We start from the raw sequence: 21,719 nt of genomic DNA, 5'->3' as shown, positions 1-21,719 counted from the left end.
GTAACATTGCACGGGTGCCAGATGTAGCCTACGGTGTGCAACCCATGGTTAGTAAGAGGTTAAGAGAGTACATGTATTTATAGATATGGCAATCCATCAGCTTAAAGATCTGGGAGGCTTTCTAACTGAAAGCAGACTCTAAATTCATTGTTTCTTTTTATTTTACGGGATTGTTCTTAATCATATCTTTTTAAATTTTGAAGGATTCATCGTTATCTACTAGATTCACAGGGACTTTTTACCCCCATGCTTGTAAATCCTGGCAAGGTCAAGAGTTCTGTAGACTGCAAGGAGGTGAGACTTCGCTGATTTTCATATCAGTTTAAATTAAATTCCGGCTGTTATAAATTTGCATATAATCAGACAAGAACCTCTTCTTTGAAATGAACCTAGTTAATATTTGTTTGTGTAAATGTAAATGAGGTGCCCACTGTAGAAACTGTGCCAAATAATGCATATTTTTATTATATTTTCAATACAAATCCACAGTTAAAATACCTCTGCAGGCTTGCTGTAATAAATACTTGTAAAGAGCGTTAGCTCACTTATGTGCAGATTTGTTCACCTTTAAGTATGGTAAAAATACTGAGGTGTTACCATTAACTGAGTTGCATTTCACAGGCGTTTGGTCATCGCTGTGAATAAGGACATTGCAGTCTAACACACACATGTATTTTTTATTCACCTGCACCCAGAGTATATCCCGCAGACCAGCCCTGAAAGTGCTTCCATCTGAATGTATGCAACTGCTTAAGAAGTGAGATATCAAGGAACATGACACATAGTGTGTACAAAAAGGCTTCTGCACATACATTGATATCAAAGGGTTATATAGAACATATACTGCCCCATGTTATGGACAAAGCAGCTCACCTCCTTTGCCCAGAGAGCCAGCTGGAGAGCTGAGTTCAAAAACTGAGGTATCATCTGAAGTCACAGTCCAGCGCTGCAGAAAGAGCTTAGTTACTACAAAGCGTCTAGAATAAATGAATGCTAAAGGGATGGCAAATACATTTTGTTTCTGAAGAATGCCATTAAAGTGTTATTTCAAGTACAAAATATATTTTAAAAATCCTAGCAAAGTCAACCCAAACTACATTTTGCTAATATTTGCAGGAATTCGGGGAAGGTTTTGCACGTTTAAGTAACTCATATTATAGAAAGGGGTTTTTTAAGGTTTCAAAAAGTCAATAGACTTCAGTTGAAATAATAAAACAGATATCTTTATATCAGCACAAAAGGCTTCTCTTTTCCAATAATAATCTCTGCTTTGACAGATGTGTACACAGGGAAATTTAGCTATTGTTGAATAAAACATTTCCAGAAGCAAAATTGATTAAGTCCCTTTTGTAGAGGAAAAAAATCAATTCTTCCCATTAGAAGTATCTAAAACATGTTGATCAGCTAGAAATGTAAATAAAGTCCTTTAATCACTATTCTCTAACTGCAGTGTATCCATCTACTGGAGATTGTCTTCTGTCTCTTTATAGCTTACAATAAATTTGGTTCAACTCTAACATGAATCAGCTTCTGAAAAACTAGCCAGAGTAACTATGCTCGAATGTAAATAATATCAAGTAGCTATCCTGACATTTTGTTATCGCTTTTCTCAAGGATTAGCTGTTCATGGAATGAATGTATACTTGAGAACAATATATCCAAGCTGGGAACAAAATAATTTTCACTGAAAGGCAGAGGAGTAGAAAGTTCGTGACTATTTTCAGTTTCTATGTATTATCTTCTTATTTCATGTAATAAAGACAGTACTTTTAAGATCTCTTGATTAGTAATTGTTAAGGGCTATTAAGGGTCACGGAGGGCTATTAACAGAAAGATGCAAAGTCTGTAGCTCTGTAAGTCCCTAAGCTTCTGAATGCTAAGAGCTAAGACAATATGCTGGTGCATGCTTGCCCTACACTTGTTTTAGATACAGTGGTATCTGTTACAGTCTACTGTCTGAGACAATTTTGTGATAGAAGAGCCTTTGATTTGATCCAGCCTGATCCCATGTTCTCCAAACTTTATGCTTTACCTATAGTGAGAATACCAAGCAGTTGCTTTGCCACTGTGGCTTCCCAAAGAAGGAACTACAGATCAATAAGTCACGGTCTTACCTTTGTTTTTCCCTCCTTATAGGAGTGGTAACCATGGCTGGAAGAGCTCTTGAGAGGTCATTTTCCAGTCTTCTGAACTTGATTCACCCTCCATCAGTCCTCAAAGATAATTGCTTATGGCTGTGAAATTGCTTTACTCAATTCCCTGAGCACTCTGGGGTGAATTTTAGAAGGCTCACATGATTTGAAAATATATAATGTATCTATATAGCCTCTTTTTCTGCTCTCTACCAGCCTAAGTTCTTAATACGTTCTAAAGTCTATGGATAGTATGAATTGTTTTAGATTGTTTTAATGAGGTGAAGAAAAAATACTAGACTGAAACACTTGAGTATTCTCAGCATCATTTTCAATTATGCTCCTCTCTCCCTCCCCATAAAGCAGAAATCCCATTCTTTCTTTGTCTTTTTTCTTTCTAGTATAAATATAGGGCACTTCCTCGTGACCTTTTTCTCTCTTCTAGCAGAATGTCACTTGCTGTCCTTGCCTGCTGTCCCCACAAAAAATATTAGTTGTTTCCCCTAGCGGGGAGATTTCTTAAATTTTAGGTCACTCTCCTGATTAGCCAAACCGATATTTATAATGCTGACTTTTCTTCTATGTTTTCACATTTTGCATATGCTTATCTTGTTTCCTTAATTTTGGTTAAGGATTTGCTAAATTGCCTGAATGTCTTATTCCTTTAAATTTCTGTTTTGTGGGAGCACAGTAATTAATGCCTTGAATTTACTGAAGTTTCTTGTTCCTTGGGACCCCTGAAGGCAGAAATTATCAGCTGTACCAGCTCTATAGTCTGTTCAATTTTGGGAGCGGTTAAGATTGAGGTCGGTGGGTAGTCTGGTGACTGGGTTCCCCACTCCAGCCCACCTCCATTCCTTCCTCACTCAGCCTTTCTTCCACACGGGCAGGAATGGTCCAGGAGGGAGATTTTGCGGCACTCTTCTTGCTCTTTGAGACAAACCATATTACAAAGGAAAATACTACTGGCTTATCTGTGGTATCAAATGACAATGCACAGCTATTGAGATGGGAAATACCTTCACTTAAACTTCACAGGATATTGAAACCAGTCTTAGCAAAGAGGCGAGTTAGAGACAAAAATCAATATTGGACAGTGCTGAAATGCCTCTGTTCAGCTGCTGTTTTAAGTGGCTTGTACAGACCTTTCAAATCATGTTGCCAACAAATGGAGGAAATACAGCTTTTAAAAAGTCAGAGAATTATTAATAGTGTGTTTGACCTCCAGCTCTGCACAGTCTACAGAAAGAGCATCATTTGTCATATGCTGCTGCCTTATGCCTAATTCTGCAGCCCCCGTTGGGAAGCAGTTGCGCATAGGAGAAGTGCATTGCAGAGAGTGAGGGTCAAAGCTTTAGATCCATGATGGACTGTGGGACGGAAGGAGAGAGGGAACAGCTCACGGTCAACCCCTGAACAAAAAGGGAGGGGTACAGGAGCCCCTCACCTCATACATCATTCACACGCTAATGGCATTTCTCGTGCTGGTGTGTGAGAGAAGAACATTGACTGTGCTGAGGTTACATTTCAGCTCTCCAGCAGGGATAGAGCAGTACAGAGAGAGCAAATGTCAGATGTCTTCATGAGAAAATGAATGCTGCAGCCACCATCCTGGCGTCCGAGGAGTGATCTGGAGCCCAGCACCTCCCTCCTCAGCAGGCTGGTCTGTCGCGCAGCGTTTGCAGCACAAAGAAGCAGCCTGAACCTTTATTAACTTTAACCACTGTCTGAGTAACCTAAAGTGACAATCCATCTCTCTTATTGCCGTTATTAAGTCAGTTTTGGACAATACCTTATCATGCGCAGAAAAAAAGAAGAGGAGATGTAATGCAGACAGCAAATTTCTAGGTAAAATTATTCTGTCTGAGAAGGGGAGAAAAATGCCACATACTGGGCTGGGCTGAACAAATCTTTGCATTGATTTCTGGAACCACAGTCCTTCTAGGAGCACCACAAATACATGTCTTCATTTAGTGCCGGGATTCAAAGAGCTGTCAGTCTTTCTCTCTCCAGACAACTCCCATTTATGTTCACGTCTGGGGTGGTTCAGGGTCATACATTATTTCTGCTTGTGCTATTCTTGCTTTACACTTTGATGCCAGCGCCACAGTCCTTCACAAGCCTCACGTACACATGCACACATACAGAACCACCTGAACACCACTGCCGTGGTGGCAGCAGGCAGTGTCCGGCTGACACATGGCACCACCACAGCTCCAGGAGTGCATGCCTGAGCCTGGATAATGGAATACATTTCTGTTCTTACACCGAGTCTTAAATACCCTGTCAAATATCCATAGGGGTCTCATTTATACGCTTTCGTCTGAGAGCCCAAATCTCTTCTATCAATGGACATGCCTGCAGCGTGTGCTTTGCAGCCCAGCAAAGAACTGGTTCCTCCTCTTTGCCTGTCCTACACAGTATCTCGTTCTGGGTCCAGTGCGTAGGAATAAAAAGGCAATTATTTCATATGTCTCCTCCAATTCAGATGGGATTAAGCCTACCTTTCAGCTGGGTGGCTGAGGTAAATTTGATAAAATTTGAGGCCAGTAATAAGTTACTGCTCCTGCACAGAGCAAGATGAAAGGAAAGGAGTTGTGACTCAGAGAGATAAACAGCTCCTGGGGATGCTCCGCAGCACAGCGATAATAGCTCAAGGCTGTGGCTCGAAATCACAGTCTTAACCACAGTAAACAGAACAGTTTTTAGTGGCTTTTTTTTACAAGGGTGAAGGGTAGAATCCAGCCCATGGAGGACTGACATGGAAATTTTGTGCAGTATTTAAGTATCCTTCACTGGAGATTCCCTGCACGCCATTTAAACGTGTTACGATACACAATAACTTACCTAAATGACCGTAGCCACTTACTTGTACACAGAACGAGCCAATGCATTGCAAATAAGGAGGTCTGTATCCAAACACCACGGGATGTGAATCTGTCACAGCTCCAAGGGGCAGAGCATCGCTCTTTACCTTCAGCTGAAGCCTCTCTCCTGGGATTCCCCAGCTAATTGCTATGTCCATCCAAGATGTTTACTGCCATTTATACGGGACAATTTTTGGATTGTTTCTGTTTTAATTAAAGTCTTTTAAGCATACGCAGTTACCTGTGCATCTTACTATTTCATCTTGGTGAGCAGAAGGGAAAAAAATAAGAGAAATATTTTTCATTCTTATTTTGTCAGAGAAAGTATATGGAACTAAAAAGAAGAAAGTGGGAGGGAGAGTGAAGGTCTTGTCAGCAAGCAGGCAGGAATATGGATTTCATAATGGAAATAGCTAGAATCAATAATTATTGGGGAAATGGATTTCACATTTCATACTGAATTGAAATTAGTCAGATAATTGATGCTGTTGTAATACTGAAGGCTAATCAAGAATGTATCCATTTACTAAAATCATGGATTAGTCGTTCTTTATCTTAGTAAACCAATAAAATCAATAATGAAAAGTCCTGATTTTGAAAGCAATGCCTCCTTTTCATAAAATATGTCCTCTAGTTATGTTCAGTGTGTTCAAAGGTCCCTATCAGTTTCTGTTTTAATGGAGAGGACAGTCAGTTGCCAGAAGTTTCTTATGCTGCTATGTAAGACCAATTATGCTTCTAGTGTCGGTAATGGCAAAGACTCCTTTGAATTTAATTGCTTTGGACAGACCTTAAATTCTCTCTCACATCATGTTGTCATCTTTCAGAATAAAAGTTGATTTTGCAATTAATTTGGGGACACTCTACATTCTCCAAGTTTCCATAAGGACACAACTCACCCCAAAGCCTTAGGCAGTGGCTTCATGAGCAGCTGCACAAATTCCAAAGAGACAACTTGTTTCTCCTCCATTCTTTCTCTCTCCTTCACTCCTCCCCCACCTCTCCCAGCCATGCAGTCCCTCTCTGCCTTGTGTACCAGCGCTGATGGTTGTCAGTCCCTTTTATAAGCTGATGCCAGGCTCAGCAGAAGACTACTTAATAGAACAATTTTCATCTCTCCATTCCATTTTCCTTCCCTCTTCGGGACATGCCTGTGTGGGTGGGGACAGATAGACCCTTGCTTGAGCTGCACAAGCTTTTGAGACAACTGGATAAGGGGCCAACTCTGGTCCCAAGCAGCACAGAGCTGCCGTAGCATGGCAAAGTGCCCAAGCAAGACATTGTGCCTCTCAGCATATTAACACAGCGACATGGTTTGTGGAGTGGAAGTGCCTCATGTGTCGTTCACATGGGTTTGGGCAAAGGGAGCTGGGGCTGAATGGGGCGGCCTCTGTAGCTGTACCCCCTTCACCTTCGCTTCGATTGACCTCGCTGCCCTGCCAGCTCCCTGCATCCTCACCCCTCTCCTCCTGCAGCATCTCCTCTCCTCTTAATTCCGTGTCTCTTGTATTACTCACAGCCTCTTTGCTGTCATGAGCTGCATGCAAATGCTGTGCTTACTGTTCAAGATAATGCATTTCTGCTATCTCAATGAAATATGTGTATTCCATTCGCTTTATTAGCTAATTAAACTAATCTCTAGAAAACCTTCAAAATGTCTTCTACTCTTCTGCAGTGAAGCTAATTTATCTTTTCGGTGTTTGCAGCAGGAAAACAGTTTATATGCCCTGCAGAAAAGTTTGGTTTTCATGTTTTTATCCAAAGTGTTTCAAAATAATAACCTACAAGTCAGATTCAGATATTCAGGAGTCTTTGGCTGAATGATCTGCAGCAAAAGAAACATATGGGAAGCACAGGCATTGGCTGATCTTCTCTCTCAAGCTGACAGATAAGTAATGCCAAAACAGAGGTTACTTAGAAGTAAGAAATAATTTTCTTTGCTCAGAAACACATCCTGATGACTGTTCATTTCCTTTGAGTTGATCACTGGATGGCATTCGGTGTGTCAGTCTGTCTTCAGAGTTTCATAAAAACTTCTGGTACAGAAGAAGCCATTTCATAGAATCACGGTGGAGGCTGGTGGACACCTCTGAAGCTCATCTGGTCCAGCCCCTTCTCAAGCAGGGTCAGTGAGAGCAGATTGCCCATGGCTTGTCCAGTTGAGTTTGTAATGTCTCCACAGATGGAGACTCCACAGCCTCTCTGGGCAATGTATTCCAGTGTTTGACCACCTGCACAGTAAAAAAGGTCTTTCTGATCATTAAACAGAACTTCCTGTATTTCGGTCTGTGCCAATTGCTTCTTGCCCTATCAGTGGGCACACTGAGAAGAGTCCAGCTTCATCTTCTTTATTCCCCCTCTCAGGTGTTTATACACATGGATGAGATCCCCCTAAGGCTTCTCTTCTCCAGGCAGAGCAGCTGACTGTGATAAAGCCAGAGCATTGTACTTTAAAGCCATCATGCACCGAGGAGCACAGACCTTCCAGCACTTATAGCTTGTAGCACCTTCTGGCTGGGTCCAGAGATCTAAGCCTCTGGACAGATGAAAGGGGAAACAGCGTTCCCAGAGAGGTGTCTCCTAAAGGAAAAAGGTATTTTTCCTCGCTGCAAGCAAGCGCTACAGGGTGCTCTAGAAGGAGTTTCAGTTTTTTGCCTCCTGACAACAAAACCAAAATATTTTGCTTAACTTATGTCAGTTTGAAATGAAAATATGTGAAATGAGAAGCTGAAGCCTTTTGCACAACCATGTTGAAATTAAATTTTATCATTTTGTGAATTCCCCCCTGCCTTTAATTCATCTAAAGCTGGTCATGAACTCCAGTCTTTGACAATTTTACTTCTCATCACAACACTATTTATCATCCCCATCTCAGTTCTACATCTATCTGGTGCATTTCGATCTCCTCATTTTTGTGTGGGTTTGATTCATGAACACCAGAAATAAAATGCAGACACTGGGCATTTTAACATTTTTTTTCAGCTGAAGAAAGCAACTTCTAAATTAACAGAGTCAGATATCTGAGGCATATATCAGTTCATGCTTCCCATCAGCAAAGGCATTTCATTATTTTGCCACTTGCTTAGCTCATAAATGATGTCATGCACTTTCTTATTTACTTTTTACAGTGCAGGAGGTGACTGGGTGATAAAATCTCTCTCTCCTCTGAAGTTGTAAGTATCATGGCTTCTTTTTTTCCTTTCTTTTTTGCCAGAGGAGTTGTTCAGGCTCTTTTGGATTAATACCAGTTTTCCTGACCTAAGATAAAAAAAGCAGTAAATAATAAAAAACTATATCCTCCAGCTGGATTGTTAGCATGAGTTTAAAATGCAAGCAGCTTGTAATTAACTGCAGCGTGTGAAGAGGTTTCTTCTCTGGCCCGGAATCAATGGGAGCTTTGCCAATGGCTGTGGCCCACGTTCTGCAAAATTCTCCGCAAGGAAGAAGTGTTTCTTCCATAGCAGTGAAAACAGATATAGCACTAATGAAATTTGAGGTTACGATTGCAATTGACCTTACTGATATGGAGACCCAGCTCGCGCTTGCTTAGCGCGACAGCGTCTCCTCTGCAGCGGGGTTTCTGTGGGCGCCTTCTGCTTCCTGCCCCTCCGGCAAAGCCCCCGGGATGCGCTGTGCTGAGCAGTCCTCTGCACACCGGGATGGAGCCAGGGCTGCTTCCAGCAGATTTATGTCTCATCCTTCATTGAAGCTTTCCCAAAGACGCGGTCGCTGTTTCTGCTCCTTTGTATTGTCTGGTGTCTAATAAGGTATGAGCTGTCGCTACACTTCTCCCTCAGCTGGAGCAGTTAAAAGGTTCCTGTCTCCTATTCAGTTGCTAATGTTCACTGAATGTAACTATATATATGGCATTTATCCCTGCGTCAGATTAGATTGGGAATGGTTAATGGGATCAAAATTTATGGAAGAAAGGTTGACAATAGACATGTACATGTGAACATATATATACAGGGTAAGTGCAGGAGCCTTAGTTTGCTGTGTGGAAGTGGCCTACTGAAGAGGCACTGTCACTAGGACAAGCCAGGCTGGAATTCTTTTAACAGTTTTGCAATTTGGTTATGTTCACAGTTTTAACAATTCTAAGTTTCAAAAAGATTTTAATAAAAATTCTTAGTTGCTGAATGTGATCATGTGATCGCAATATATAGGAACTCGATTTTTTATGTGCCTGCTTTCAGCATTTCCCATTCTAATAGGATGTTTGATTTGTTAGTACAACTTGTACAGAGGTGAAGCTGTGTCTTCCTATAGTAATTACCCATTAAAATTATATCAGTGCAGGCAGGAAGAAAGTACAGATTAAACAAGGTCTAAAACAAAGGCACTTTGAAGACCAAGTTTCTTACATTAGTCCCTCCTGGGAAATTTATAGGCACATTAATTACTGCCTTTTGCCTCTAAGTTCTTCTACACTCTGATGGGTACTTCATACCCATGTGAGAAGACACAGAGAGGATCTCTGTACCCTATACTGAATGTGGAAAGCAGGGCGTACTGCTACCCACAATTCAACAGAAAATGGTACATCCATCTTTGACAAGGGAAGGGCAAAAGGAGAATTATCATCTGGCACTTTCAAGCAGCACTGCTAAAGCAAAACCTTATGATCAGCACCATATCAGTTCAAGCCCTTTGTCATGGTAGGGTGAAGACCTTTGCTGTGTATCATTTAACCACCGGTAAGCAGACAAAAGTACAGGATGTTCTCATCTCAGTCTGTATGTACTTGCTGGAGACCAGAAATTGGTAGTAGAGGGTTTAGTCCTGGGTTTAGCAGATGGATTTATAGCCTGACCAGCACTGGTAGTTGAAACAAGTTGGAGTCATGTACCATGTAAATGCTTTAGCAAGGATTTTACATCCCTGGAAGTTTTAAAAACCAGATGGATGATTTTCCTAAAATAATAGTAATAATAATATAATAATGATTGTAATAGTGTAATACAGGAGATCAGAGAGACAATTACAGTCTCTTGTGACCTCAGATGCAGTAATTGATTGTAGCTGCTCTTCTTGGAAGCCGTAGCATGCTTTACTGGCCTGAATTAGAGCCATTGGGTCATCTCGTGCCGGTCACGTACCATAACCACTTTGCTCCAATTCTCCACACGTACCGGTTCCTTCACCTCACAGTGCGGGGCTGTGGAAAGAGCAGTCTGAGCATCAGCTGCTGGGCACCAGCCCGGGGAGCCAGTGGGCACAAGGAGCGGAGTGAGCCCTTCCCTCTGCAGGGAGAAGTACGATATGCATGCCCTTGTTTCCCAGAGGAAAAGGGGAGGAGAGGATGTTTCCCAAGGAGCTGCCCCTGGATAACAGCATCCCCAGGTTAACTTGGAGCCAGGACTCCTCTGCATCACATTTACTCGGGCCTATGGCTAACGAGGCAAATTAGCCCCGCATGAATAAAATATCTGTCAGGCAAAACAGAGGCGCGTACATTCCCCCTGAAACGCTGGCGTGTGCCCGTGCCAAGAAAGGCAATCTGCTGGGACTGAGCACGCACAGAAGGGCCCTACAAAAGGCCGATTCTTTGCGTGAGCAGGGCAGGAGGGTGCCATGTCCCATAAAACAAATTGCTACTGTTCAGACCCCTGAGAACAGGCAGAAGGAGAGGCGGCTATTGAGTGCTCCCACTATCTTGCACTCTCTCAGGATAAATGGCTGTTATAGAAAAGGCTGCTTCAGTATTTCTGGAATGCAGCAACATAGTACGTCAGATTAGTGGGAACAGGTAAATGAACCTTATTTACTCATATGAGAAAGACTCTGTATTGTTAGATTTTGTTTTTCTTGCAGTGGGTGATCAGATTTTTACAAGGTCAAGTGGCATTTGACTCCAAGCATTCAATCTATTAGGAATGGACAGGAGGGAATTAGCCTAATGTCAGCTCAGGAAAAAACACTTTTAGTACTGACATCCTTTCCTACAGAAAGAAGACTTCTGTACTGCCTCTGCTACATTCTCATACTAGGTATTTCTTAACTTCTTGGAAAATGCAGAGCTTGAACTGACAGATGTCTCTCATTTTATTAAGCACAGCTATTATATAATGGTACTTGCTTATTGCTTCTTAGTTCACTTCAGTGATTAGCATTTTCTGCATCTCTTGAAGCAATGGTATAAAACACGAACCAAAAGAGCAGAGAACCTCTTCCAACCTCCTTTTTTCTTCTGCACAAGCATTCACTTGCAAATGCCAAACATAAACTGGGTGTTTTCTCCCTGTGCCTAGTATGAGATGCAGAAAGGATGAACAGAAGCTCCTTGGATTTATCTCTTCTTTGATAAACAGATGATCCAGTTTCAAAACTAGAGTTTAAACCTATGCTGGGTTCTTCCAAGCAAGCACAGAGAGGCAGAGGCTTATGCTGAACCTCTAGCACCTATAGCCCCTTTCTCCCGTGCTGCAAAGTGTATTTACACCAAACCTAGACCTAAGCTGACACCCACAGCGCTGCTCATCTTACCTGCTTCCAAGTGATACTGGTTTCTCTACACGGGATCATGAACAGACATCAAAAGTGGTCTCTGAGGTGCCGTTCTTTGAGCAGTAGGCTGGTTCCTACCCTTATGCATGAGTACATTTGATGAATTTCCTTGGAGAAATGAAAAGCTGAAAGGTACTGCTTAGAGTAGCCTGAGAGACAAATTAGGAGTTGGGGATGGAAATTAGTGTAAAGGAATTCTCAGTAGACTGCTGGAGAGTCATGAGATGCAGATGTCTTTTAGATGAGGAACAGTCCCGCAAGGCAATTACCAGGAGCCTCGACACTTAAGCCGCATGATATTAGATAAGAGACTTAAGGGAACTATTTTTCACCCACAGGAGGGAGAAACATAATCAAATTCATCTTTTCCACTCAAGCGGATCTAATGCTGTACATCATCTATATGTCCAGGGAATGTTTCACTTATTTAGGATACCAAACTGTCCAAATACACGACAAAACCCTCATAAACCCTGTTACACTGTGAGATGCCACAGAGAGCCCTACGATAAACACTGCCAAAAGAAGAAAGCCCCACACACTCTCAGAAAATACTTGTGTGATGGAAAGAGGTGGTGGTGGTGAATAGGGAGTTAGGTGTTAAAGCATCTCCTGTTAAACTGTTTATTCCACGTCTAACTTACACTAGGTTGTTAGGTTTTTTTTAATGTCCCCAATTAATTATAATACAGCCCCAGCACTATCATTCTCACAGAAATGACTAAAGAAACATGCCAATAAATGCCAGACCTGAAAAATTAAATCTTACCCTAGATTTGTGACTCTTACCTTTGTATAAGGTGAGGAAGAAGTCAGGTACATAATGAACTACAGTTATGCACTCTGAACATTGACAATGAAGCAAAATAGTGTTTTTGAAACGTTACAAAAGGAAATCACCTCACCATGTATTCAGAAAGCAGCGATCTTGGCAACGAGAGGGAAAGAAAAAAAAAAAAACAAGAAAGGAAGGAAAAAGTATAAAGTAACTTGTAAAAGAGAATACTCCATGTGAACAGTGTAAATTTCCCAACCTTAAATTTTCCTTACGGCTTATGTTAATTCACAGAATGTGGTTCATAATTAGTGCGATGCACATATGTGCTCACACATTTCTGAAGGCTGTTCTCTAGCTCTAATAATAGAGCAAACATCTTAGATCGTCCAGTATACCTCCTCCAAAATGTAGGATGAATCTCTTCCATACATTTGCTGGTGTCATGTCCCATCCATTTTTAGTGATATTCTCAGTTGCCTCACAAACCTCCTGTTAGGGAGGGTTTCCTGGTCTTCCCTATCATCCAAGTCTTATCTTCATCTTACTGTTGTTAGTCTTGTCTCCAGAAATAATTCAGAATAAATACTTTCATCAGCTACTTCCATCAACACATACAGGCAGTATCTTTGGTTTGAACCGTATGCAGAGATATCACACAATAATTTACGATCCTTACCTTGAGGTTTTATTTTGGATATATTCCCCTCTGAGTCACATTTCATTTCAGGAACCCATGCCTTTCTTCTGCCTCTTCACCAATGTTACTGTGATAGAAATCAGCTCAATGTTCGAAGCCAACCTTTGCCATAATTCATGATTACTGTGGTCAGTAAGTATTTGCACTGATGTAGAATGTCTTATGCCAAATAAATTCCCAATTTCTTCTATTCTGAGAAGTCAATGAAGAATATTTCAGAACCCAAATCATGTCTGTGTTGTTTCCTTTATCTTCCGTGTTAATCTGATCTCTTTCCTCCTTACTTTTAACTGTATTGATAGATCAAGTAAAGGTATTCCAGAGCGGATGCTTGGGTTATATAGGACATATGACAGAATGATAAAATTACAGAATGATTTGTGTTGGCGGTTATTTTGAGGTTATTTTGGCCAAGATCTTCTTGAAAGAAGGGCTGACTTCAAAGTTTAGGCTGCTCAGGATCATGTCCAGCTGGGTCGTGAAGATGGAGCCAAAGCATTTGCAAGAAGCAGCTGCAAGATGTACAGCTCATGCCTCCTCCTTTGAGCTTGGCAGGAGCTGCTACATCTCACAGGAGAAAGAAGTGCAGAAAAATGATTAGTATCATCTTCCCCTCTCTAAGGGGCATCATCTCCTGTCTTTACTAACTTAACTAACTTCTAATTTGGAACAGAAAAATGCAGTCTGAATAATATATCACTTATAAATAGTTTCTGATGTTGAATGATGAGGTCTAGCTGTTCAGTGGGGGAAACCAAAACATATCAAAAATGGCCATCAGCACAGCCATGTCATCCCGTTGCCTCAAATCCTACTAAAACACAGAAGCAGCAAACTTACCTCAATAAAAATGCCTCATTGTAGTGCTTCAGAAGGTCCTGTCCTATAGTACCATATCTATCATTTCAGATCTTGAACATTTAATACTGACCGAAGCTTGTGAGCTCTCTCTTCTCCCTAGTAAGAACATTAGTTCTGGACCCTCACAATTTCCATGCCACCCCACTGCTCTGCAAAAAAGCCCACCACTTCTCTGACGCTCTTTTACTTTCATTGCATTTTTCATTCTGCTGTGTTTTAAATACCACAAATGAAACAGGAAACAGTTCAGGCTGAGTGGCGTTGGTGTCATATTAATAACTATCTATCAAACTTATATTCCTCTGTAAAGATTTTTGGGTGTAATTTTACTTAATGGTGAAGATTTAGCATTTTACTTGATGTTATATCTTGTAAAGTGGATTAAAGCTGAAATTATCCTTCTGTAAAAATTTTAATTAAATGGAAAGTGAAAAAAAAGGAAAAGGCAGAAAATACCCAGCCCTTCTTGCTATATTCAGTCCTTGTTTCTTTTTGAGTCAGTCAGTAATCATTTTCTACCTTTCCATCACTAATAAGCATTTACCTAAAAAAGATGCTGCTACATATTTGGAAGGAAGGAGATAAAAATGCTCTGATACTGCACTGAGGGCTGTTACACTAAAGACAAAAGCAGACAGTGACATTAAACACAAAAAATAATTGCTTCCCAGATGCAGAAATCTTATGTATTCCATAGACATTGCTCCCTCTAATGGGAAGTTAGTGTTAAAGTTACAGGTACAGCCTGCCTAATATAATCCACAGACATTTGTCGATATGGTTCACATCACTTTCTGGAGGATTTCTGGACATTTTTGGAAAAAAGTTTACCAGAAATTACCCAGAGAATGAGAAGATGAATGCCACGGCAGAGGAAAAGAGCTTAGATGGAGCAGCGTTTATCAAGCAATGGTTAAGAGAAGAGAAATTATACAAGTTGCATTAACAGGAGAGCCAACAACAAACAGCACCCACAGGTAATGGGAGCATAGTGAAAAGGGCACAGAAGACACGAATGTCCACAGCAGTGGTCACACAGGGGTAAAGCTAAGCTTCAGAGAGAACCAAGGGATAGAAGGTGAAAGAGAGGAAGAAGCGCGACACGTTCAGGCGCAGTGTTTTGCAGTTTCAGTGTACAATATCATGATGAGGCACCTACTTCTCTTTATTTTCTGTTTCAAGTTGCAGATCAGTTGGGAGCCTGATGTATTAATGTGAAGTCCTTGGTTTTTCTTGGACTTCAGGAAAGAACATTAACTGAGGGGATTTGGTTTTGCTTATTCCTCTAATTCTGTTTTTGCTGGGAAAGCTCTTAATGCATCATTGGATCTCACCTCTGATTCATCCTTTCCAACCTGACCTCAGAGGAACCAGGGACTGAGACCCAACTCGGGAACTATAACTCTGGCCTGAAACTAACAACAATTACCACAATTACCATCTGCTTCCCGCAAAACTGGAAAAACAGAACCTCAGCTTTCTTCCATATTGCCTTGGCCGCCTTCCCTTCAGTGTAGTACGCCTTCTCCAGGTTTTGTTGAGGGAACTCACAGTTGGGAACATACTGGCTTCCATGCTGATATTCCATGACTTAAGAAAAGGGTTAAGAAATGAAACTAGTATTGTAATTCACAGAGAAAGTGAGTTCCAAAGTCCTCTGAAGTCAGTGGAATGAATCCCACCAACGTCACCAAGTACTGGCTTAAGGCCTTAGTAAATACAGTATTTATAAAGGAATCATTGTACATAGTGGGTGCAAAAAAAAAAAAAAAAAAGATGTATCAGTAATTCGGAAACCACAACAGAGGAAGGAGTAGAGGCATTGATTGTTAGAGGTGAAGGCTGAAAAACCATGGATGTTAGACCGAAGTGAGGTATGGAAGGGAAGTTGAAAGACATGAAAGCCACACTGAGGTTGGTCCAGTATCACCTACTGTTAGAAGGTGGCAAGCATGGTCATACTCTGATGTCACTTTATTCCTTGAAAAGCTGTTGCCTCTGCAAATTTCTTTATCCTCAGCTGATATTTACTGCTTCTTTTCCTGACTGCAATGGCACTATACACACTGTTAAATTAACACCTTAATTTGCATAGTCTGCCCAAGAAGAGTGCTCCCAGTCTTTTCAGTTCTTCAGAGGTAAGCACATCTGAGCACACTGGCACCACAGCCCTTTTCTTGTGCAGAGAAGCAGCCCATGGAGAGACGAGACAGGAATACTGTGAGTGCTGGGATGTAACATCCCCTAGATCTGAGGGCTCCTAGAATCAGTTCAATAAGGGTTTCCCTGTGCTTTGTGAAAATGTCTTAGTACACTCTGTCTTCCCATGAGGGGCTAGGGGGTGCGGCTCCCACCACCTTATGTGAAGCCTGGTCAAGTGGATTGGAACAGATGTCCAGGATTTGACCTAATCCAATGTATTTTTTGCTTAAATTAATCCACATAAAATAGGCTGTATGATAGCTTGTCAAGCTAGCTCACCTCATGTAAATCTGTGACATTCTAATGGACTTCCCAGTGAGATCCACTACGTGGCCTTCAGACATCAATGGGCACACTTCAAATGTCATAACTTTAGGGTACAAGTTCATAATTGCTGGCAATGTTCATCGGTCGTAGAAGAAACACTTCCTCTTTGCCTGCTTCTCTGCACTTTACACGGTCAATATAAGGTAGGCAGGGAACAGGAGGGCAGTGCCAGAGCTGGTAGCACTGCGCTACCATTGATCTATGGAGAATTTGCTCCCTGGGGGACTGCACTTGCTGACTTCTTAATAAGTATTAGCGCTTTCCATCACCCTCTTTTCATAAGGGAAGAAATGCAGGCTGCAGCACACTGGGACTTTCCAGCAGGGAGCAGCATTTATTCATTTGTGAAGGAGAAGAGGCTCCAGCCTGAAATGATCAGGCACCCGAGACCGAAACACAGACTCAGAAATGCCTTGGTTAAGAAAAAGCATCTGCAGATGGGTGGATAGGCAGCAGTGTGAGGGGTGTAGGGGGGAAGGCAGGTTCAACAATTGGCACTGGGCTTCTCTTGTCCCTTTGGTCCATGTGATGGCCCTGTGACCATGGCTTGGTATTTGGGGCTAGGGAGGTTGGGTGCTCAGAAGCGGTGCCCACTCATGAGCTGGATCAAAATGTTCCTATTCAGGAAAATATTTTGATCAAAAAGTTCACAATGTTCTCCCTCGTCCAGAATTATTACTTTAGACACTGGAAATCCATATAAGCTCTCCCTAATGATGTGTGCACAATATTACCACGACTCTAATAATATGGCATATTTTGCTCTTAGAAGACTAACAGGGCTCTTCATCCATCTAGGCTACTCTCTGTGTAAAGCTTTCCATTTAAAAAATACCTTTCTAAAGAATTGCTTCTTACCATGAAACCTTAACAATTTCATATCCACACCCCCAAAATGTCACATCATTGAAATCAGCCTTCCACAGGGGCAGAAGTAGTCATGCAGTAACTGTGCAAAGGAGAATATTTTAGTATTTGGAAACTAAAGTAAAAAAAAGTCTTCACTACATAAGTACCTTTCTATTAAAACCCCATCTAGCTCATTGACAGCATTTGTGGTACTGCCACAATGCTTCCTACCTGTCCTTGCACCAGCCGACCTGCAGCCTCCTGTTGCTGCCCCCCAAGAAGTGGCTACATCAGTCCATGCAGGGTCAGGTAGTTACTGTAGTCTATGTAGATATACCCAGATTGGCTTTAAACCCTCAGGTTACGTTGAAGGACATTGAGCTTCTCCTTTAATAGGCTAGATGACAAGGGCAGTGAAGCTAAACCAACATGTGCTTGTGTGGTCCTCTACAGGATCCTGGGACTCTCAGTGTGTGCTTAAAGGGTAAAGCCTGTGCCATTGACACCTCAGGCTTTCAATCATCAAGTTAAGAAGATGAAAGCAAGTTCCATCCTACCTTCAACTAAAATGTTTATTACCTTCTAGTACCTTGGCCTTTCAGCAGTCAGAAATGTGCATAGTTGCAAAATAGATTCAACTTTTACAGACACACTTTACTTTCATCATATTTTTTTTTCTTACTCTTGGGGCTAAAGGCTTGTTTAAGTTAGATTGTTATGGTCATTCAGTTGTCTTAAATATGTATTCCCACATCTTCATTTGACTAGATTTATTTTTTAAGTATAGATTTTCTTAGTGTAAACTTAACTTTGCATGTCCTGGATTCGTAAGGCTTGGTTCTAAGATAATAGCAACATTCTTATAATATTTTTTTACTCCTCAAATTGCTATATTCTTTTAGCAGTAACTCCAGATTAATGTAGCTCTGTTTCCTGGCATCTCTTACGTGTTTTTAAAGAATTAAAACTGCATATATGTTCTCTGTATGAGAAGACCAAAGCCAGTACCAACAGTGTGTTTTCACTAGTTTGAAAACTGGTAGACTTAGTATTAAATTCCTTTTAAAATTTCAACTTCAAGGAGTAGATCTGTTGGTACAGAAGAATCTCCACAAAGCATCAGCCAACACAACTCAAACGGCAGCAACTCTGCAACGCTGGTGTTGTGCAGTGACCAATGGACCTTGGTAAATCTCTCTCTTAATTTGCAATTTCAGGACACATACCTGGATTAACTAAGAGGCTTTTGAGCATGTGGCCTGAAAGTCACCTGGAGCAAGGGGCACATCCATGAAGCAATAATCATTCTGGGTGGATGGAGACTCTAGCACAGGGTCTTGTCTCCACAAGATTTTGCAGATTTCTGGGGAAGAGCATAGGAGCAGCACAAGGATCTAGTGTTACATGCCCATGCACTTTCACAGCCTCCAGCATCTTATAGCTTGGGAACTTTCTGAGGAAGAGTCACTGTCTTCATAGCTTCAGCAATTTTTTTTCTTCAGTAATGGATCCAGCTTCTCCTTGAACTCATGGGAGCCACGTTCTTACAGTCTTCTGTGGTGAAGAGTCCCACAACTCTGACACACTGAGCAATGAGCTGCCTCCTTCCATCTTTCTGAACCCATCACACGCTAGCTTCTTTTGAGACCCTCAATTATTGCACCAGGAAAGGTGTCAAAAAGTATGCACCTGCTCCATTCCAGCCCACTTTATAGCTCTCCACCACCCGCCTCGGTGGTCTCCTTGCTGTGCTGAAGACAGCTATCCTTTCACAGGAGTGACTCCCCGCAGTGACCAGCCACTAAGAGAAGGATGGACAAGGACATTGACTTCACTTAAGGCTACCAAAGCCATCAGGGCTACGACCATGAAGATCCCCCAAGGATCTGCCCCCTGTGCAAAGCGGAGTCAAGCCAACAACTCTCGAGGAACCCTTCAAGCCCCGCTGCCCAAGCTGCAAAAACACCACGTTTCTTTGTCTGCAGCATATGCTGCAGTGTGGTGTGGTAATAGCTGAACTCAATTTAAATGAACCACAGCCTAGCCACAGCAGCACAGAGCTCAGCAGAGGGTAATTTACTCTGCCTCTTAGCAGGGATCCTTAAAGACTCATGACAGGTCCAAGTAATCTGTCAGAGAGCAGCCTGAGGAGCCAGCAGTCTCTGGATGCTAATCCCTTACAAACAATAGACTCGTTATATGCAAATTAACAGGAGAAGTGGTGATTGGCCACCGCATCCACCGACAGAACTGCTCCATTTAAAAGGAACTTTAACTACCCTGAAATCTGTAAGTTTAGAAAAATTAAGTGACCGCAGTCTGCATCTTTGTTTAAAAACAACCTGATTTCCTCAGCCGGGATCCCGCGAGCGCTGCCGGCACAGCGAGCTGGGAGCAGCAATCACAGCTGAAACCCACAGGAGAAACAGCAATAACAAATTGATGCAGACACTGAGTTTCTTAAACAGTCCTGGCTTTAATTAATTGTAATTCACCACTCCATTGCGGATTTACTTGTTAAATGTCAGAAAAGCCTTGTGAATCCAGGGAGCGAGCCGTGTGTTTGTGGAACAGATGCAGGGGAGGTTTTTATACATCACTGTTCTCAGGGAGGAGTCCAGGCTGAACCCCAGGAGCAGGACAGTGGCTGGACGCTGCCTGACACACTGGAGCAGGTCCTCACCTTGGTTTGAAGTTAAACGACAGCTCTGTAGTCAACTGCTCGCTGCCTTCTCCAGCTGATACTCGATTGTGGGAAGGTTATGAGTTTTCCCCATGCCAGTGTGCAAAGCTGATCTTAATTAAAATATTCCATTGAAAATGTTTCATAAGATAGGAATACAAGACTGACGCCAGTCTGTCACAATTCACTAGACCGCTTGAAATCTGGAATCGGCCTGGCCGGTCAGGAGCTGCTGTTGCTGTACTGCGGCCAAATGGAGTCCCGGACAGAAGGTTTGGCTTCTAGATGGGTGGTTTTTTCTGGTTTTGGTTTTTGTCTTTTTTTTGTTTGTTTTTGTTTTTTTTAAAGCCCACCATGTCAAATGTGTTTATGGTGCTTTTTAGGTAGATAAAAAGCCTGTGGGGTCTTTATGACCCTGTTTTGCTCACAGTAACAACATGTAGGCTAAGCAAATATCCACTTCCATAGATGCACAATAGATACAGCATTTTTAAAAATTAGGCTGATAGGCATGGATCTAGTTACCGAAATATACGCACCTATTTCTGAAAATCTCAGCCAGAGTTTGACAGCAGTTGACTCTCCAACTCACCTCTCTCTTTTATAGCTCAAAATCTCATTCTCACTTTCAGCTTCAGTTCAAGGGGACAATCAATCTGACACACTGGAGGCCACAAAAGCACAGCTAATTTCCTATGCCAGTCAATGGATGGGAGCCAAAGTTTGTGTGATGCTGTGGCTGCTGCAGTTATAGAGTGCTTCAGGAGTGACAGGGAGCAGTTCCTGGCTGCTCATTTTAGTCCTCTGTTCTACAGCAAATGTTTTAATAATCAGTACTTTTTTATAGTATGACACCAATTTAAACAAGAAAAAAAAATGCAGAGCTCTCTTCCCTTTTTAAAAAATCTACATAATTGTCAAGCTCAAGGCATCTGGAGCAGAGGTACACATAGGTAAAAATGGGGTTCACCTGTGTTCCTGTTCTGTTCCCATTTTTGAGGTTTTTTTCAGAAGAAAGTACTCAGCACACAGGGCCTCAAGTGCCAGCACTGTTACATCAGTGATGATCATACCATACAGCACACAGAACACTTTGCAGGCTTTTCCTAATTAAGATTAACACTAAACAGCTATTTCAGCTGTACACATAGGACAGGGGAATGTGACTCAGCCTACATAAAAAAATACTTTGCACTTACATTGAGCTCTCCTTCCAAGGATTTGAGTGTGCTTTCCAAAAGAACTCATTTAGCCTCGCAGTATCCCTGGGTGCTTATTGAGGGAATAATTTCTCCACACTTCCTGATGGAAACATTGGCAAAGAGGTCGTAGGCCCAATTTTCAGATGTTTTCAGTGCAGAAATATGCATGCATAATGCGGGCATATCGCTGAAAACAATTCTTAATCTCACTAACTACACATGCAGATGACCAGCCAAACACATGAATGGTCACTTTAATCCACGTCCAGATGCTGTGTGGCCAAAATAAACATTACAAAAATGTGTGTATGTTTGTAACCCCTAATCTACTGAACTTCAGGCTTTAAGGTCATGAAGGAAATCTGTAGGTTTCTTTGGTGCAGCTTTGCAGGCAGCATCAGTGATCCTGCCTGTTTTACTGCTTTTTGTTTTTTTTACCGCTGCTTTTTTCACTAAAGCCATGGGTGTTCTTGAATCAACTGAAGCAAACCTTTAACAGAGATCTTTGGTGATGCTGTTACTGATGAGGGCAGCGAGGATCTTTGAGACAAGCAGGAAGCATGCACGTTGAGAAGTCCCACACTCTGGCAGACCCACCTCAAATTCAAGGGAAA

This window comes from Calidris pugnax, unplaced genomic scaffold (genome assembly GCF_001431845.1).
Source record: "Calidris pugnax isolate Ruff unplaced genomic scaffold, ASM143184v1 scaffold41, whole genome shotgun sequence".
Lineage (NCBI taxonomy): Eukaryota > Metazoa > Chordata > Aves > Charadriiformes > Scolopacidae > Calidris > Calidris pugnax.
This window is presented reverse-complemented; position numbering follows the sequence as displayed.